Source organism: Palaemon carinicauda, chromosome 12 (genome assembly GCF_036898095.1).
Source record: "Palaemon carinicauda isolate YSFRI2023 chromosome 12, ASM3689809v2, whole genome shotgun sequence".
NCBI classification, from domain to species: Eukaryota; Metazoa; Arthropoda; class Malacostraca; order Decapoda; family Palaemonidae; genus Palaemon; species Palaemon carinicauda.
This window is the reverse complement of record NC_090736.1, coordinates 3,946,759-3,952,541: the sequence shown is the minus strand read 5'-3', so window position 1 is coordinate 3,952,541 and position 5,783 is coordinate 3,946,759.

Below are 5,783 nucleotides of genomic sequence, written 5' to 3'. Positions count from 1 at the left end.
CGGCAGCTTATTTCTCGACCTTTTGGTCGACCTTGACCTTTGACCTTAACATATATTAATTGAATTGGATTTTTATTGAGGGGCACTCGGTAGAGCGCAGACCTCCGCCGCGGCCGCTTATTTCTCGACCTTTTACTCGACCTTGACCTTGACCTTTGACCTTAACATGTATTAATTGAATTGGATTTTCATAGAGGAGCACTCAGTAGAGCGCAGACTTCCGCCGCGGCCGCTTATTTATCGACCTTTTACTCGACCTTGACCTTTGACCTTAACATGTATTAATTAAATTGGATTTTCATACACTCAAATATGAATCAAATTTGAAATCTCTCTGTGAAAACGATGTCCAAACTTATGGCTGATCATATGAATTGGACATTTTGCTTAACCGTGACCTTGACCTTTAAGGTTGACTTTCCAAAATTTAATAATTTCCAGCTTTTTACATAATTGCTAGTTTCATTACTCTACTATCAAAATGTACCCAGGAAGCTGTTCACAAACAAACACACAAACACGGGGTAAAACTTACCCCCTTCCAACTTCGTTGGCAGAGGTAATAATAGGATTTACTGAATAACGATGAAAACCTAATAATTATAAACTTAATCGAGTTGAATTTAAGATATTCGCTCGTGTGATAAAATCATATTTTAGATCCTGCACTCATTATTCACAGAGAGAGAGAGAGAGAGAGAGAGAGAGAGAGAGAGAGAGAGAGGTAGTATCATTTTATCGCCTGGGGGCTTCATCTTTTATCCACCAGTTTAAAGACGAAAACTGCAGTTAATGTAAGTAGAAAGACGGTTTATAAATTTCCCAGGTGGATAGATCCTGTTGAGAGAATGGGAGTTCTACAGTAGAAGGTGCTGGATAGTAGGATCATAAGAAACGTTGGAATGGAAGGACTTTGGTGTGAATGAAGAGAGAGAGAGAGAGAGAGAGAGAGAGAGAGAGAGAGAGAGAGAATAGATTTAAGGGTTTTCACTATTATCTTGTAGAATAAGGTAGTGGTGTGAATCAATAAAACATCATCATCATCATCATCATCAACATTTCCTCCTAAGCCTATTGACACATAGGGCCTCAGATTTTGCCAGTCGTTTCTATCTAGAGCTTCTATATGAATACTTCTCCATTCATCATCTCCCACGTCACACTTCATATCCCTCAGCCATGTAGACCTGGGTCTTCCAACTCTTCTAGTGGCTTCTGGAGACCAGTTGAAAGTTTGGTGAAATAATCTCTCTTGTGGAGTACAAAAATTAAAATCTTTTACTTATTTGTCGTTTTTTTTAATTATGATTTTGAAAATTTAAAAAGATACACTGAGAGAAACGAGGACTAAAAGGGTAAAAGAATGAAATTAAAATTGATTACTGAAAGATTATAAAGGCAAGTGGCGATATTGTAAACGCATAACGATGAGAATGACCTGGTTGGAGAGCCTGAGATGAAAATTGACAAATAAAACTCAAATAGAACCAAAGAATGTTTTGTTGACGTTTTGAGATAGAGAGAGAGAGAGAGAGAGAGAGAGAGAGAGAGATTCCAATCCTTTCCCCATAAGCTCTAAATACACAGAAATACATAGTATTTTTTATATGAGAGAGAGAGAGAGAGAGAGAGAGAGAGAGATTCCAATCCTTTCCCCGATAAGCTCTAAATACACAGAAATACATAGTACTTTTTATATAAGAGAGAGAGAGAGAGAGAGAGAGAGAGAGAGAGAGAGAGAGAATGACCTGGTTGAAGGGCCAGAGATAAAAATTGACATAATACAAACAAAGAACATTTGTTTTTGTTTTAAAAGAGAGAGAGAGAGAGAGAGAGAGAGAGAGAGAGAGAGAGAGAGAGATTTCCAACAACAAAAGCGGTTGACGTTCAGAGGAAGGCAAAAAGCTAGTGATGGGTATTTCGTCGATCTACGAGATGGGTCCCGGGCTTTGGGGCGGCCGGGAGTGTGTGGGGTACATTATGGGGGATGGAGGGATGCAGAGAGGGGCCGGGAGATTGGTAATGTGTGGTCGTAAATCGCCATGGTTGTTGTTTTCCCAATAGTGGAAAGAAACGAGGAAAATAATCTTTGTGGGCGCGGGGAAAAAAAGAAAAAAAAAAGAGCCGATCGGTAAATACATGTGATGAGAGTTGAAGAAACCTATGTATCGAGACTTTTATGGCGCCAAACACATTTCACCCAGAGACCCAATATAAGAAAGGCCAAGATAGCACCATTGCTTGGGTTCTCTCTCTCTTGCTCCTCCCACTCCCCCCCCCCTCTTCTTCTTCTTGGCTCTCTTCCTCCTCCTCTCCCTCTTCTTCTTCTTCTTCTTCTTGGCTCCCTTTCTCCTCTTCTTCTTCTTCTTCTTGGCTCTCTTCCTCCTACTTCTCATCCTCTTCCTCTTCTTATTCTTCTTCTTCTTCTTCTTCTTCTTGGCTCTCTTCCTCCTACTTCTCATCCTCCTCCTCTTCTTATTCTTCTTCTTTAGTCCCCCTCTTCTTCTTCTTCTTCTTCTTCTTCATATTTTTCTTCTTAGCTCTATTCCTCCTCCTCTTCCTCCTCCTCCTCTTCCTCCTCCTCCTCTTCCTCCTCCTCCTCTTCCTCCTCCTCCTCTTCCTTCTTCTTCTTCTTCTTCTTGGCTCTCTTCCTCATCCTCCTCATCATCATCCTCCTCCTCTTTCTTCTCCTCCTCCTCCGTCCTCTTCTTGTGTCAGTTGTTGTCTTGAGAAGACAATAGGTTTCACGATGTCCCCTCATTTTGGGGAACGTAATTTGATCTAAAAGTGATCGGGGCGTCTTTCCCACCCGAAGACGTTTTCAAGAATTCTTTTCATCCGTGACCTTGCGTATATTTACCTTGCAATTATTCTTATCATTATTACTAGCCAAGCTACAACCCTAGTTGGAAAAGCAAGATGCTATAAGCCCATGGGCTCCAACATCAAATCAGATATGTCATATAAACTATAAAAAGACTCATGTCAGCCTGGTCAACATAAAAACATTTGCTCCAACTTTGAACTTTTGAAGTTCTACTGATTTAACTACCCGATTAGGAAGATCATTCCACAACTTGGTAACAGCTGGAATAAAACTTCTAGAATACTGTGTAGTATTGAGCCTCATGATGGAGAAGGCCTGGCTATTAGAATTAACTGCCTGCCTAGTATTACGAACAGGATAGAATTGTCCAGGGAGATCTGAATGTAAAGGATGGTCAGAGTTATGAAAAATTTTATGCAAATCTTATACCAGAAGAAAGATTTATCTTTCGCTGATGCCTCCATATATTTGCTTAACATATTTGAAACTAGAGTAGAGCGAAGAACTCCTTGGCGGCAGCTTATTTCTCGATCTCTTGCTCAACCTTGACCTCGACCTTTGACCTTAACATGTGTTAATTGGCGTGGGATTTTATACACTCAAATATGAACCAAATTTTAAGTCTCTGTGATAATAGTTTCCAAACTTACGGCTGATTACGTGCATTGGACATTTTGCTTAGCTGTGACCTTGATCTTTGACCTTGACCTTCCAAAATTTAATCATTTCCAGCTTTTTACATACCAGCTAATCCTTGAAAGTTCATTACTCTACGATTAAAATTTTGCCAAGGAAGCTGTTCACAAACAAACACACACAATTTACAAACACACAAATAGGGGTGAAAACATAACCCCCTTCCAACTTCGTTGGCGGAGGTAATAAGACTTCACCAACGGAACGTGTGAGGATGAGTCACAAAATGTAGCGTGACAGTACAAATGTATTAGAAGACAAATAATGACACCGTCATTATCATCGTTATCAATTACAAAAGCACACGAGGAGAAGCCAGTTAACGAACAGTTGTGTGTATGAGTGTCTCTGTGAAGGTCTGTGACGTTAGTTAGCGTTGTGCCTTTTCTTAACGTCAATATATCCTTGACTGCATAATCATGATGTTCTCAAGCTCTCCATTCTTCATTACATTTGCTAAGAAGACGGACGCCTGTAATGTGTGACTCGGAGTCACGAGAGATGTGCCACGGAGACTGATGGAAGCAATGGTAATGATGGGTCAAAACTGCAGCTAATTGAATGTTTGGGACGAGTAAATGGCATCGACATTTTCTTTAGGGGGGTGGGGGAAACCAGGCATTAGGTGTTATCAGCCAGCATTTCGGGGGAGGGTGGACTGAGGCTTCCTAGCAGGACCAGCCAAACTCGGCTGAATCCATCGTTAGGCTGGGAGGAGCAGAGAGAGGAGAGGGAGGGTTGTGGGACCCCAGCGGTATCAGCCAAACTCGGCTGAATCCTTCGTCCGGCTGGGAGGAGCGGAGAGAGGAGAGGGAGGGTTGTGGGACCCCAGCGGTATCAGCCAAACTCGGCTGAATCCCTCGTCCGGCTGGGAGGAGCAGAGAGAGGAGAGGGAAGGTTGTGGGACCCTAGCAGGACCAGCCAAACTCGGCTGAATCCCTCGTCAGGCTGGGAGAAGCAGAGAGAGGAGAGGGAGGGCTGTGGCACTCCAGCGGTATCAGCCAAACTCATTTGAATCCCTTGTCAAGCTGGGAGGACTGAAGAGAGGAAAGGTCCTTTTAGTTCCTTTGTTTGATGTCGGCTATCCCGCAAAATTGTGGGAAGTAAATAGATATAGATTTATTTCGCTATTTTTTTATATATAAGAGGTTAATATATAAGTATAAAAGCTTTTCTTTGTGTGTGCTTAACATATATAGATATAACTGAGTTTTATAATGGGGTTTTTTATTTTCCATTATATTGATAATCTAGTTCACAAGGCACCGACATATGGATCTCTATTTATCCGTATATCTATTTATTGACGCAAAGGGCCTCGGTTAGATTTCGTAGGTCGTCTTTATCTTGAGGTTTTAAATCAATACTTCTCCATTCCTCAAATCCTACTTGACGCTTCATAGTTCTCAGCCATGTAGGTCTGGGTCTTCCAACTCTTCGGGTGCCTTGTTGAGCCCATTTGAAAGTATGGTGAAATAACAAGAACAATTATTTTCGGAACTTTTTGTAAAGCGAAGGTAATGTTATTCACGAGTTGTCTAAGTCAACCCCAATGCACGGAAATAATCAAGAGTCAAAACTTTTATGAAACAGAGAGAGAGAGAGAGAGAGAGAGAGAGAGAGAGAGAGATGCAATGCACGAAAATAATCAAGAGCCAAGGCTTTTATGAGAGAGAGAGAGAGAGAGAGAGAGAGAGAGAGAGAGAGAGATATGCAATGCACGGAAATAATCAAGAGCCAAAGCTTTTATGAGAGAGAGAGAGAGAGAGAGAGAGAGAGAGAGAGAGAGATGCAATGCACGGAAATAATCAAGAGCCAAAGCTTTTATGAGAGAGAGAGAGAGAGAGAGAGAGAGAGAGAGATGCAATGCACGGAAATAATCAAGAGCCAAAGCTTTCATAAGAGAGAGAGAGAGAGAGAGAGAGAGAGAGAGAGAGAGATTCATCACAATTTTTTAAAAGTCTTCACGCAGAGACAGACTATCTTTGAAGCTTCAGAGGCAAAATGAAAAACGACCACAAACTGGTGTGGCACTTGCCCCACGAGTGCCATCAATTTTGGGCCGTTGTTGGCAGGTACTGCCACAACAATATTTGCTTCCGGAGACCTGTTGTTGATTGCGTCATGTGTACTCATTAACCAGTTGGGCTGGTGAAGGCACAAATGCTAGTAGGGATAGTTTGCGTAAGAGATAACATTATTATTATTATTATTATTATTATTATTATTATTATTATTATTATTATTAATAGCTAAGGTA